Source organism: Acomys minous, assembly GCF_964271855.1.
Source record: "Acomys minous genome assembly, chromosome: 12".
Classification (NCBI taxonomy): Eukaryota; Metazoa; Chordata; class Mammalia; order Rodentia; family Muridae; genus Acomys; species Acomys minous.
The window spans coordinates 35,034,180-35,048,615 of NC_140493.1; positions in this window are offsets into that span (position 1 = coordinate 35,034,180).

Sequence of the window (14,436 nt, forward strand, 5' to 3'; positions counted from 1 at the left end):
GTGTGTGTGTGTGTTTACCCTCCTTTCATTTGCTGGTCTGGGATTATTTATTCATTGTGTTTTCTCTGGTATGGTTAATCTCTTTAGATTGGAAATTTCCATCTAGTGCCTTCTATGGGGGGTTGAGTTTATAAATATATGTTGCTTAAATTTGTGTTTATATCTCTGTCTACTGAGATTGAAATTTTTGCTGGGTATAGTAGTCGAAGATGGTAGTCTCTTACAGTCTCCATTGATAAGGGTTTTACTACTCTAATAGACCTGTCTTTATATGTTACTTGGTCTTTTCCCCTTGCAGCATTTATTATCCTTTCTTTGGTCTGTATAGTTAGTTGATTATTATGCAATATAGGGAATTTCTTTTCTAGTTCAGTCTATTTGGTGTCCTGTGTGCTTCTTATATCATGATAGGCACCTTCTTTAGAGTAGGAAAAATTTGTTATATGATTATTTTCTGTGCCTTTGACCTGGAGTTCTTCTCTTTCTTCTAGTCCTATTATTCTTAGGTTTGGTATTTTCATAGTGTCCCAGATTTCCTGGATGTCTTGAGCTTTTTTTTTTTTTTTTTTTTTTTAAGATTTAAGATTTTCTTTAACCAACGTATACATTTCTTCTATCATTTCTTCAATGCCTTGGATTCTCTCTTCCATCTCTTGTACTCTGTTAGTGAAGCTTGCTTCTGAGTTTCCTGTTTGAGTTCTTAAGGTTTTTACTTTTAGATTTCATTTAGTTTGGGTTTCTTTCTTTTTCTTCTTCTGCATATTAATTTTTTGTGTGCATTGGTGTTTTGCATGAATTTCTGTCTGTCTGGAGATGTTGGTTCACCTGGAACTGGAGTTACAGACAGTTACAAACTGCCACGTGCATGCGGGGAATTGAACCCAGATTCTCTGAAAGAGAAGCAGTTAAGAGTTCTATTAACTGCTAAACCATCTCTCTTATCCTGTTTGGGTTTTCTTTATTAATTCTATTTCTACTTCAGGCCTTGAACTGCTTTATTCGTTTTCTTCCATTGTTTGTGTTTACATAGATTTCTTTAAAGAATTTATTTCCTTTTTTAAGGACCTCTAAAATATTCATAAAGACTGTTTTAAGGTCATTATCTTGTGCTTCAGCTGTGTTTTAATTCTCAGGGCCTTCCATGGTGGAGTTGCTGGGCTCTAGTTGAGATACATTGCCCTGAATGCTTTGGATTGTTATATGTTTCATTGTTGTTGTTTTTGTTGTTGTTGTCGTCGTTTTTTTGTTTTTTGTTTTTTGTTTTTGCTTTAGCTTAGTGTCTAGGCATCTTGGCTTGGAATGACTATATTCCAGGTTCTGATATCTGATCTTGTGTTTATTGGGTGCGTCTTTTGTTCCTTCGTTTCTATTGCCCGTTCTGGTTCTTAGGAGGGTCTGGTGGCTGTGTGTCAGCCCCTAGGGACATCTCACATTGTGCTAGGTGTGATACCTCATGGTTGCACATAAAATATGTTTCTACGTATTTGAAGCTGACACTTAGGAGTATGGATGGGCTGAGGTGGGGGCTGCTAAGGGCGTCCACAGGAGGGTGGAAAGCAGTGTGTGCTGTCAGGATCTGCTTAGTCCTCTAGAATGGGGGCAGAGAGTAAGGAGAGGCCACAGTGGGTAGTTTGCTATAAAGCTTGGGATGAGACTGGGGAGTTGGCTTTTGAGGAGAGGAGGGAATAAAGATCTGAAGCCCACCTACCTGCTTTGCTGGCCTAGTTGCTTGCCTAGTACGCTTGGCTGGTGGATTCCCAGGGAATGCCTGCTGGAGCTGGGCTTAAGAAAATAGGATGAAAGATGAGGAAGTTTGGAGAAGCTCTGCATGATCCACTAGAGATGGGGACAGAGAAGCGGGAGACACCACAGAAGATGGTCTGCTATGGAGTTAGGGGTAAGACAGAGGGATTGGACTTAGAGGGGAAGAGGGGACAGTGAGGGTCCACAGTTAAGCTATCTGCTTCCCAGGCTGGAGTGGTTTGCTGCTTCCCAGGGCACTTTGAAAGGTGGTGGCTCACGCCTTTAATTCTAGTGTTTAGGAAGCAGAAGCAGGTGGATGTCTATGAGTTCGAGGCCAGCCTGGTCTACAGAGCGAATTCCAGGATAGCCAAAGCTATACAGAGAAAGCTTGTCTTGAAAAACCAAAACAAATTATTACTAACACTTGGAGTTGATAAACCTTAGCATATGACTAGGAAAGGGTTTCCATTCACCCTGAGCAGAGGAACTGTAAACCTCTTGTTTTCACTGCTAAAGCTAACAAATGTTAGACTCAGACTCCAACTATTCCACAGCATGTAAGTCACACACTGAAATGACATAACCTTTTAAGAATCAATTTCAGCATTAATTTTACATCCAAATCCTACTTTCATCTCTACAAAGAGTATCTAGTCTGTGTCTTTCTTTTCATTCTCTCTAAAAAGGTACCACTCGCCTTCTGTCATCCAATGCCTTTCAATCCTTCAAGCCCCAGTTATCTGTGGGAACATCCCCTGACTATTACTTCTGACCATACATGCAGCCATTTTCTTCACATCTATGGCATATTTGATGGCATCTGTGGTAGGACCAGAACATAGTGATGATTTGGACAGTTTGGATCAATGGCTCGTTTTCAGTCTAACAGAACAGATTATTTGCCTCCTGTTTCTGCAATGAATTCATGTATTTCTTTCACATTCAATTTGTTTATTGATGTTTTGATGAGACATTTTCTTAAAGACTTGGTTTTTCTCATTATAATTTATTCAGATTAAATCCCGATTGTTATCCCCTCACTTGTATCTTCTCCCTTCCCTACTCTTATGTTAATCCTAACAATAGGGTAGCAACAGGAACACTTGGCTGTCTTAGTGTCGGTAAACTGTTGGATGGGTGTGGCCATCCTTGTGAGAAAACACTTGTGAAATTTATAACACAAGACAATGGAGTGATCCTCTGGGTGACTATCTACTTTTTGAATATAAGTGAGCAATATCCTACATCACATAACCAGAGGAATTGGAGGAAGAGAGAGAAAGAAGAATGAGGGAAGAAAAGATATGCTTAGGCCTGAACTGCTGGGAACACACATTGAAGATTTGTTCAAATAATGAATTATGATAATGAATACGTCACAGGTATGAGCTAGGGCCTGCTTACTGCCAAACTCACTGAGGAAGTGTGATGGTGAATCTCTTCTGATTGAATGACTCAGTTTACACAAACTCGTTTAAGCTAAGCCACACCATGACAATGGCATCATGAAATTTATAACATTCAAAAGAACTCCCAAAGGTTGCTTCTGATTCATTAGGAATCTCTTGGGCTGTGTGAAATGGATAACCTAGTGGCTACAAGGGCAGAAAGCATTTTAGGTAACTGTATATTGCAAAACTTGTTGCCAGTATTAGTTATGTCACATACCACAGCAATTTGCATGAATGATTTTGCAACATGTAAAAAATCCATCTAACTGTAGGATTAGTTCTGTAGGAACCCTGAGTCAGTTTAAACAATTTCTTTCCCAGAACTGTTAAAATTATTTGACTAGAACCTGGAGAGGTGGCTCAGCAGTTAAGAGTGCAAATTGCTCTTGCAGAGGATTTGAGTTTGATTCCCATCACTTTTGTCAGGTGGGTCACAATCCCTTATAACCCAGCTCCTGGGGGATGCATATGTCTGATCTCTCAGATAGCAGCGATCGTGACCCCTATCCAAACTAGATCCATGCACATTATGAAAGATAAAATAAACTTTTTTTTGGGGGGGGGTGTTTCAAGACAAGGTTTTTCTGTGTAGCCTTGGCTGTCCTGGACTCCCTTTGTAGGCCAGGCTGGCCTCGAACTCATAGCGATCCACCTGACTCTGCCTCTCGAGTGCTGGGATTAAAGGCATGTGCCACTACGCCTGGCATAAAGTAAACCTTTAAAAATATTGAAAACAGATTTTTTTCATATAATCTGAACTTAGTTTCCCCTTTCCGAACTCCTCCTAGATCCTCCACAGCTTTCTACCCAACCCAAATCTACACCATTTCTCTCCCTGTCTCATTAGAGTAGAACAGGCAAATAAAAACAATAATAAAATAAGATAAAACAAAAAATAAACAAACGTCAATAGAATGAAGCAAACAAATTACCAGGAGAAAAAAAGCCAAGGAAAAAGCACAATAAATATTTGTAGTTGCAAAGGCACATATGTTTGCACACTCAGGAATCCCATAAAAACACAAGATCAGAAAACATAGACTGAAAAGACTGTAAGTAAAAAATAGAATGGATAGAAGAAGAAAATAAAAATAATACCCATAAAAGCACATGACACAAGGAACCTTCGAGAACGCCATTGAGTTCATTTTGTGTTGGCCGTCTATGGCTGGATGTGGGGCTTGCCCTTAAGAATATTTTGTATACTCAGTGAGGCTCTATTGAAGAAGTATAATTTTCCCTTGTGTGCAGTTATCAATTGGAGATAAAGTGTAGGATAGCGGTATGGGCTTGTCTCCATTTCCCTTCTCAGAACTATGACCCCATGTGGTCCTGACTTACGCAGGGACTGTGCATGTTATCACAGTGAGACTCTGTTTCAAAGAAACAAAAAAATGGATAAACAAACAAAACCAACACAAAACAACCACAGCAACAAATTCATTTGACTATGGAATTATGGATAGTTTTGAAACCAGAAAAGTCTAAGGTTAAACCTGACCCAAGCCTTTATTTTACTCATGGGGAAATGGTCCTGTAAATATCTTCAATAACTTAACAAATGGCACGTGACCAATTGGTCTGAAGAGCTAACTTAAGTCTTTTTTTCTTTTTTATTATTTTTCTTTTTCAATATACATTTATATTATTACACATATACACAATAGACTGCATACAGCAAGAAGAACCACAGAACAATCAGGAATTACATACATTTAACATTCATAGAGCTTTGGCTATTTGTATTTGGCAGTCTTGAAGAAAACATCTGGACTATCTTGGTGTGTCAGAATTCTGGATGTAAATCAATTCTCTCATATCTCATCTCTATCAACTTAAAACACCTATCTAGACCTAAAAAATCTTAACCCCAAAACAACTAAGCCTAATTGTAAAACTAAACTATCTGGTCTTCATCCTCATCAGAGACTTGAGAAGGAATAAAATTAATTATCTGAGTAGACAGGAGGTACAAATTAGCAGCTTCCAAAATGGGAAATGACGGAGACAGTTTGCTGCCTGAACAGTCACCCAAAACTCTCTTATGTTAGGTCATCATCTTCAGCCTTCTGGCAAGAAGGCAGGAACTATTGAGGACTTGCTTATCCTGCCTTGACAGAGTTTGACCTTCAACTCTGTCTGCATCCAAGCTTGTCCAATATTTAGGCAGAATTCTGTCTATAGTAGAAACAAAGAGCTTCCCCCCCCACCCCAGTGGCTTATTTGCCACATTTGAAGCCATCTCCAAAAGGAGGTTCTTTGATGTTCATCATCTTCTTTGAGGTAGGTTGGGTGTTGCTAGGAGTTAACCTGTCTTATTGTCAAAGAATCTTTAAAATAATAAAAACATCTTTAAGTGCCATATTCTGTAGGTCTCTGAGGTTTTCAAACCTTATCTAACTATTTTTACCTGTCTAGCTATAGAATCATATCTATCTCTTAAATCTAGGATGCATATTCTTGTGATAAAAATAGACTAGCAATTGACATAACCATGATTTGATCAGATAACAATTAACTTGTCTTACTTAATTATCCAAAGCAGCCTATAATAGCACTTTTAAAGTATTGGAAGTAAACCTTGTATTATAGTTGAGTTGTATGGGTACAAAACTTCATATTAGAGTAGAAATATATATATATATATATATATATATATATATATATATATTGAATTCTATACCAATGTATCAAAATTAAACTTATTTTGCATCAATAAACAAAATTCTATACCAGTGAATTAAAGATAACTTTGTGAGTAATGATTATGACCTTAATTTGAGGAATAGATTCAACAATCTACATTTTGTACTATCATCTCTATATATTTCTTTTATCTTTTCTTTTTTCTTTTCCTATATGTTTTTATAATCCACGTTCTTTCTTTTCAACCCCTATCTCCAAACCTAAGAAAGAAAGATAAAGAAAAAGAGAGTCCTCCCTGAGTCCAACCTTGTTTTCTCTCTGAATAAGACCAATAATACCTTATAATCAACTCCCAATGACAATAAACATCTATAGCCCAAGAAAGCAACCAAAAACCTACCCGACCCCCCTTAAGGGAACAGGGATCATTGCCTTAAGGTTTATTCTTGCTGATTTGGGACAAGTAATACCTTTGTAAGGACCCAAATAAAATTGGAGCAAATAGTTAAATAAGCTAGGAATAGTATTCATGGTTCAGTTTCTAAATGCTGAGAAATTCCAGGTTATATTTTTATGTTTTATTTTGTTTTGTTTTTTGAGACAGGGTTTCTCTGTGTAGCCTTGGCTGTCCTGGACTGATTTTGTAGACCAGGCTGGCCTCAAACTCGCAGAGATCCTCCTGCCTCTGCCTCTCGAGTGCTGGGATCACAGGCATGTACCACCACACCCAGTGAAAAATTTCAGGTTTAATTAAAGTCCCGTGTGAATTGCTGGACCAATTGCGATTAGAAACTTTCTTTGAAACTGCCTGGGAGCTGGCCTGTTCTGATGAGGAACAGCAGCTGAAGCACTAACCTAAATCTTAAACTTGAAGTGTCTGCCTGTGCACTTCTTGCCGTATCACACTCGGAAGACCTGAAAAGGTTCTATGACTCGCCCTATAAAGGCAAATGGTGCATTTGCAGCCTTAAGCCTGTGATCTAGATACCCAGACCAATGTGAGGAAGAGGTCGTATGCTAAGCATATTGATTTACAGGGCTAGATTACATTAGTAAGAATTAATCTCTGCACTCCAGGGAAGCACAAGATGACAGTGTGTCACTCATCATGTAATGTAGAATGCGGAAAATGAGACACTATTCTAAAGTGTCTCAAGAATACAATGGCAGGAAGACAAGGGCTCAGCTGAAATCTGTCACTTCCCAGACCTCTGGCATAGATTATAGTTTATTGATTTGTGTCAGCTTATAGAAATTATCACAAACTTTCTGTTTTGAAGCAAGCATGTAAGCAAACAAACAATCCAGAAATGTATTATTTCACAGTCTAGAGGCCAAAAGTCCTAAATCAAGGTGGCTACATGGCCGAACTTCCCCTCAGGCTTTGGAAAGATGCTTCTCTGTTTCACCCCCACCGACAGCTTCCGGCCATCCAGAGACTGTGGCCTCATCAGAGCCTGATGCCTCTGTGATCAGGCTGCCCTTCTTCCCCTCTGTGTGCCTCTCAGGGTGCTGATACAGGCATGTGGGACCCATCTAGACAGTCTAGGACATTTCTTCTTTTCAGAGATCTTTTCCAGGGAAGATTATGTTCTCGGGCTCTGGGTTTTTAACATGAATATATGATTATCTTCTGGGAGTCAGAGTGATTTTGGTTTGTTTGTTTGTGTTTGTTTTATTTGTGAGGCAGGGTCTCATGATGTAGCTCTGGCTGTCCTATCATTTGCCATATGAACCAAACTGGTCTCAAACCTCTAAAGATCTACTTACCTCTTGAATGGGCGGATATTAAAAGTGTGTATTACCCCATCCAGCCATAGTGTTGTTGTTGTTTTTTTTTTCCTGACAACCATATACCTTACTTCTATTGCTGTAAAAAATTAGGATTTGTGCAATTTTGAGGCACGGTCTCCCTGTGCAGTCCAAGCTAATCTTGAACTCCTTATCCTTCTGCCTTGGCCCTGGACTACTGGGACTACAGTGTGATTCATCATACCCAACATTGGTAGTTGATTACTTTTGACAATTCCCGCTCCTGGTATGAGAGTCTGTGACAGAGGGCAGAGCCTTGTCTTTTTCACTTATTGCTGATTCCAAAGCATTGGGCATACTGCCCAACAGAGAAGACATTTAGTAAATACTTGACAGGCTAATAACATCATCTTTAAGTTTAATTTTAATAAAAAAAATAAGACTATAATTTTAATTTAACCACTCATGTATAGTTTTATCGGTAAAAATACAGGGTGTGGGAAGAAGACAAGAAGGAACAAAGCCAAGAAAAAAGAAAGGGAGAGAAGAGAAGGAGGTGAAAGAGAAGGAATAGGCAAGGAATGGTTAGACCTAATGTTATCTGCAGATTCTTATGCGATTAGCTTAAAAGTGACCCAAAACAGGTGATAATTGAGATGCTGAAGACTATGTAAGGAAGGAGCGGAGCTTTTGTTTCATCTGAGGCACTAAATCCATGCTGTCGGTGCCGCATCGTCCAGCAGAAATAAGACACCAACAACCAGACTTCTTCTCAAGATCTTTACTCAGGATTAAGCTCAGTGGGAATGGCCCCGAAGAAGGGAAGGGCCAAGCTTAAGTACAACTCAAGGGCCAATCAGCTCATGCCAGGCGCCGCCTCCTCATAGGTCTGCGTCAGAGCAGGACTGCCCGTCATCAGATCACCTGTTACCCTTGCACAGCCTTTTGCCATATAAGGACTTGTTTATCTTAGAGAGCGCTCACCATCGGGATGGCGGAAGGCGGAAGGCGGAAGCCTGCGCCATGTTAAGGCGCGGCACCTCGCAGCTCTCCACACCATGCATCTTCTAGTATGGTGCAGCTCTTGCTAGATTCTAGCATTAAGTCAGGATGGTGATGCAGAATCATGCTTCACACACTTGCCCTCAAGGACTTGGTAGTACAGTAAGTGTGGTGTTTGTTAACTCTTCTCCCTGTACAGATCACAGCACTCAAGCCCCAAGTAAGCCAGGCTTTAATTGAATGTCTTTAATGCTACTGGGTGATATTTTAGAAAGCAACATTTAGATGAGGCTTTTAGGAACAAGCAACCCCATTTAAATTTTGATATCTTCATAGTAAATAATAATTTTATAGCTATTTTGCAATTTTAGGCATACACGTATACTGAAACCTTTGTTCAACTCCCTTACCTTGTGGGATTGTCTCAAAGGGTAAATTTTATTGTCTGGCATAAATCCAGCTATTGGGAAATACCCACTTGAAAATGCATAATTCTGCCTCCTGTGGCATGTTTTGTAAGTGGATTTGTGCCTTCAAGTCAGAGCACTCTTGAATGCTGAGCAGCACCTGTGAGTTATCTAAAATCATGACATCAGGGTTGGACACCATTTTCTTCATCTATCCACTCATCTATCATTCATCCCACAGCCCCTTACCAAGATCATATTGTGTGTTGTCCCGGAAGCTGGAGATACAGTTGGGATGACAGTGTCACTCTGAACGTTAAAAAGCTCATTATTCGTGCACATCAGGCTTTCTGGAAGGCATGCGCCCTGATAGAGTTAGGAGTTCAGGAGCTTTGTGTGAAAAGTATGAACAGGTGATGAAACGAGACTGGGCAAGGAGATGCCTTATACCCCAAGGCAGACAAGCTATCCATAAAATGAAAGGGGGGGTTGAATAAAGAGAGGAGGAAAGGGCCTCAGAAGACAGTGCTGATTTATAGCAGTCTCTGCCAACCCAAAGTTTTCCTACTAAGAGTCTACTGTGGCTCTGTCAGCACTGTTGGGCTCAGTCGTTGGCTGGGCTGCCCCAAAAGATCATGGCCTCAGCTTTTGAGCTGAAGCAGATCAGGAAGGCATTAACAGCTGGAGGCTGTCAGCAAACTGCACTCCTTGCAGCTAAATAGCCAGGTCTTTCTTGAAGGGAGATCAAAGTGACATAACCCCATGGCTGCCACACAGTGTGATCAGGGAGGAGGCAAATAAACAGACAATTTAAATCCAGTAAGGGCAATGACAGGGTGCCAACGGAGGAGCTTAAGGATGGAGCACTAGACTCAGGCTTGGGGCCAGGGAAATGTCCAGGAAGACGCAGTGTTCAATAGGATGCCTGGATTATAAGAAGGAACCAAATGAAGGAGACGGGCTAGGTGGAGGGGACTCAAGCCGGGAAGATGTGGTAAATGAAGATTTGTAAGAGAGAAGGTATGGCAGTCTTATAGAAGAGCAGGGCCACTGACTGGTTTGTTCTTTCTTCATAGGGAGATAGAACAAGAAGTGAAGCTGGAGGAGAAAATAGGAGTTAAAAAAAAAAAAAGAAAAGAAAAGAAAAAAGAAAGCCATGTGCATCCTGTAAGTGTAGGAGCACATCTTTTGCAAAGTAATTAGGGACATAAACACATATCAACCATTTCCCATCCGACCTTTCGGTGGGTCTCTCAGATTCCATATTCCAAGCCTCTGGGTGTGTTTGGTCTTTATATTAGGCAACTATTTACTACTGCAGAAGAACTCAATTCACTATTACTCACTATCCCTTTGTCACATTTCTTACCCAAGGCCACTCAGTTCACCACCCAATAAGACAGCTCTCACAAGACTGGTGGGTTATGATGAAAGAGATTAAAAAGCACGGAGCCATGGCATTCTCACAGACACCAGAATGAACATAAGCGGTGCCCAGAAAGAGGAATGAAGAAGAATAAAAAAATGTGCTCTGCTTGCTTCTAATTTAGAGAGCAGTGTTTAGAAAACAAGCCCTGGGATTTTGCTTGATGGGTCCTATTCTGAGGAAATAATCATAAATTTAGTTTTATAATCATTATTGATGACAGTCGTGATGATGAGCATCACATTGGTGTTTGCTGTTGCTGTGCTAAGTGCTGCGCCCTTAATTTTATGTGAGCTCAGAACAGCCATATTGAACCTAAGAGGCAGGAGCAATTAGTAATGTACACTTTCCCTACAAGAAAAACAGCAAATAAATGAATAAATAAAAGGTTAAATAACATGTCTGAGGCCATGCAGGGGATGTATAATAAAACTGAACAAACTCATTGCTTAAAAAAGAAACTGAAACTAAGCTGAAGAGAAACAAAATTTGGCTATATATACATAAAAGACTTAAATATTTATTAGAACATTATTTTTATAATGATATTGACCATACTAGTAGATATGCATGCTATTATTTTGTAATTGGTGTAGAATACAAAATGCTATGTACATTATGTTCCATTTCTAAAAGGTAGTTTGTTGAAGTACAATTTATATATCATAACATTTACCTATTTTTAAATTGCATAATTCAGTGATTTTTGGCAAGACTACAGAGTACAACCATTACCAAATCCAATTTTAAAGCATTTTCCATCCTCCTCTGTCTTTCACATTGTTTACATTTAATCCCCATTTCTGCTTCTCTTAGGTAATCTCAGCACCGTCTTTCTTTTTCTATTTGCCTTTATAGAACATTTTCACCTGTTCTGTTCCCCTTAGCATAACGTTTAGAGCTGTATACATGTTGCAGCATGTCCACCAATTTGCTGCTGATTTTATCTGCGGAACAGTACTTTATTTAACCACTTAACTCTCTGATGAGCATGTAGATTATATCCGCTTTTTGGCAACTGTGAGTAATATTCCTATGGATATTTGGATGTGAGGCTTTTTTTAATGGACTAGGTTTTTGTTATTCTTTTTTTAAAAATAATATTTAAAGATTTATTTATTTATTTATTATGTATACATTGCTCTGCCTGCTTGTACCCCTGTAGGCCAGAAGAGGGCATCAGATCACATTATAGATGGTTGTGAGCCACCATGTGGTTGCTGGGAATTGAACTCAGGACCTCTGGTAGAGCAGTCAGTGCTCTTAACCGCTGAGCCATCTCTCCAGCCCAGGTTTTTGTTATTCTTGAGTACATAGCCATGTGTAGTATTACTGGATCATATGGTAGAGATCTGTTTAACTTTTTAAGAAAAGTATCAAACTGATTTCCAACATGGCTGAACCATTTTCTAGAGACTAGAATTCATCAATAATTTGTGAAGGTTCAAGTTTATCCATATCTTGGCTGGTAGTGATTACTAGATTTTTGTTGAAGCCATTCTAGTATATGTGGGGTGAAATTACATTGTAATTTTAATTTGTACCCATCTAAAGACTACTGATGTTGGACATTTAAACAGAAATTTATTATATTTGGTGTGTGTGTGTATGTGTTAGTTTAAATGAGAAATGTTTCCCATAGGCTAAGACATACCATTCGGCTGTCAGTTGGTAGCGCTATTTGGGATATTCTGGGATCTTTAGCAGGTGCAGTTTCTTTGGAGGTAGTACTGAGAGGAACTCTTGGGTGTTTATAACGTCACACTACTTCCAGTTTGCTTTCTCTGCTTTGTATTATCTGTTAAAGTTTTCATTTCTCAGCTTCTTGTTCCTGCTGCCACGTCTCTTCTACCATTATGGCCTTTCCCTCTAGAACCATAGATCCATATAAATAAACTCATTCTTCTAAAAGTTGCCTGGTCATGGCATATTTGTATAGCAGGAGAAAAGTAACTAACACAGTGTGTGTCACTATGTGTATGTAAGCGTGTGCACCTGTAACAACATGCATGTCACAAGACAACTTGTGAGAATCAGGCTTTATTTTTATTTATTTTTTTTAGCATGAAGTGCCTTTACCCACAGAGTCACCTTAACCAGTCCCAATGTTGAACTTTTTATTATTGTACATATGTATATATGTGTATATCAACATGAGTGGATGCCATGTTAGTGTAGGGTCATTGGAGGCTGAAGAGGGCTTTAGATTACTTGGATCTGGAGCTGTAGGTGGTTGTGAGGCATCTTATATAATGCTGAGAATCAAACTCAGGTCCTCTGGAGGAGCAGCAAGGGCTCTTAACCACCAACTCCCTTCTCTGGCCCCTGAAAAGGCTTCCTTGTTTTATATATATTTATATAAGTTAACTTTTCTTTCCTCCTGCAATCCACTTTGAAACACCTTCCTTGTTTTCTATAAAATTTATAGTCTTTTTTTCATTAATTACTGTTACATGCATGCATGTATATACATAAGTATTCCTAAATATAACCTGCTTAGTCTGTTTAATGTTATCTGTATGTATATTTTAAGGGCTGGCCATTTGGTATTGGATAGCCAATTGGTGTGCTCTCTGAGGAAAACTATTCTTCCACCCTCAGCATTCTTTGGAGGCCTGTAGGTCTTTGTGTAGGGCTGAGGTCTCATCATCTTTCTCTGGTCTACTTTGGTGTGTGTATTGTTGTCCTTATTCAGCTCATGTTTAAGCAGCCATGTTGGTGAGACCTTATGGGCATAGCTGCTGACATTACTACGAGACAGTCTCATAGCAAACTCTCTGGTCCTATAGCTCTTATGATCTTTCCTATCCTTCCATACCCTCTTCTACTATGTTTCTTGAGTCTTAGGTGTGGGAATGTTTCATAGATGTATCCATTGGGACTGGACTCCACAACTCTTCATTTTGATAGGTCGTGATTTTCTGTGATGGTTTCTGCCTATTGCAAAGAGATGTGCCTTTGATGAGGAATGAGGACTACACTTAACTGTGGGTATAAGGACAGATATTTAGAGTGTAGTTAGGAATAATGCTGGTTTAGTAAAGTTGGAGTAGCAGGTTCTCCTCCAAGATCATGGCGTCACTAGCCCTGGGTAGCTGGCTATGTTTCTAGTACCATACAAGATTTCCTTCTTGTTAGTGGGTCTTAAATACAACTAGAGAGTTGTTGTTATACACATCATTACTGTACCCTTGGGGTTGTCATGCCATGTTGGTCACTGTTGTGCTCATAGGCATCATAGCTGGGTAGACTGTTGGTTCCCTTCCTCTTCTGGAAGCTTGTATGACATCTTCCGGTACCATGAAAGTTATCCATCAAATAGGAAGCTTTCAGGCCAGTTCCATCCAGCTTATGTGCCTCTGGGCCTGGCACGTAAAGTGTGTGGTGTCTTCAAAAATAGAGACTTTCCTTAAAACTCTAGTGGACAATCAAAGGCAATAGTTGGTAATATTTTGGGAGTTCTTGGACATTTTTTATATTTTATAAGTACAAATCTTACATAATATGTGATGTACAAATGATTTTTTCTAGTTTTTAACTTAAGTTTATTTTGTCCTAAGAGGTTTTTTTTTTTTTGAAAAGGTTTTACCCTTGATGAAATAATATAATAATATTTTTCCTTTATAGTTAATGCTTGAGGTGCCTTCTCTGAAAAATCAGTCTAGTTGATAGTTGTAACAAGTCTTGTTTATAGTTTCTTTCTGTGTGGTTATATGTATGTGCATGCCTGCATATGTTGTGGTGGATGTGTGTGTGTGTGTGTGTGTGTGTGTGTGTGTGTGTGTGTGTGTGTGTGTGCGCACCCATGATTGTGGAGGCCAGAGACTGACATTGAGAATCTTCCTTGATTGCTCTCAACATTATATTTTGAGGCAGGGTCTCTTACTTGAACCAAAAACATGCAAATACAGCTAGTCTAACTGGCAAACTTATTTTGTGAATCTCATTCCTCCACATCCCTCCAAGGGCAGAGGCTACAGGGATGTTGCCACGCCCATCCAATGTTTAT